Raw genomic sequence first — 982 nt, 5'->3', positions numbered from 1 at the left:
TTCACCCTATGACATGTTTCCATCTTTAAGTGCTCATATTTAATGATATCCACAAAGTTAGCATCCAGTGCCTGTATGATCTCACTTTGTAATGTCATATCAGTGGACAAATGGCAGGGTATGAAGGGGTTAAAGAAAAAAACGAAAGGGGTTATCAGAAAGATCATCCCATATTATTAAGATAAATTACACACAAGTCATTGCCACAAGAGGGAAGCAAAACACTAGGAAACATTGAGCTTACAATTTCAAGTCCAGGCACTGCAGCAGGTGGAAAATCTCTTTATTTACCATCCAATATTAGAATGAGGTAACAAAAACAAAGCAAAAAAAAACAACAAAAAAAAAAATAACAACAACAAAAAAAAGCTTAATATGGCATCAAATGATTTTTTTTCTTAATCCTCAAATTTAGACTTAGTCAAATCAGGTAAATCTGGTTTTATTTTTAGTATACAGTGTGTCAGTGTAGTGAAGTAAAGTGGTAACTTTCCCTTTACTAAACAATTCAACCCAGCTAATTTAGATCATTTTACACTTTTACTAATCCGGAACCACTAATCTCTCCCAGTGCAGCCAGTATCATTTGTGCATCCGCCCTTTTAAGAAGTCTTTCTATTACAATGGATGTAGCTGTTGATGAGTTCAAATTATTGTTGTTGAATAATATATTGTATCTCGGGTAATAAAAATGAAAGTGTCCTCAGAGAGGAAGTTTTCTTTGGTATTTCTAATGGATCTGTACAGATTATGTACATAATAATAATTTAAAAAAAAAAAAAAAAAAACACGCACTTGTATTCTGTGTCAGAGAGGTGCAAAGTGTCAGATTAGATTCCTCATATCCCCTATAAAATACTATAGTCAGCCCTATCTACTGTACTGCAGAGTTTGGTTCCAACTCTAATCTAATTCACCTGATACTGAGAATCAGATCCTGGGAACACTGGGTGCTGGTTGGGAACGCACCCTGGACACCAGC

This window comes from Ictalurus punctatus, chromosome 13 (genome assembly GCF_001660625.3).
Source record: "Ictalurus punctatus breed USDA103 chromosome 13, Coco_2.0, whole genome shotgun sequence".
Taxonomy (NCBI): Eukaryota; Metazoa; Chordata; class Actinopteri; order Siluriformes; family Ictaluridae; genus Ictalurus; species Ictalurus punctatus.
The sequence above is the reverse complement of the archived record's forward strand: the minus strand, read 5'-3'. Positions refer to the sequence as shown.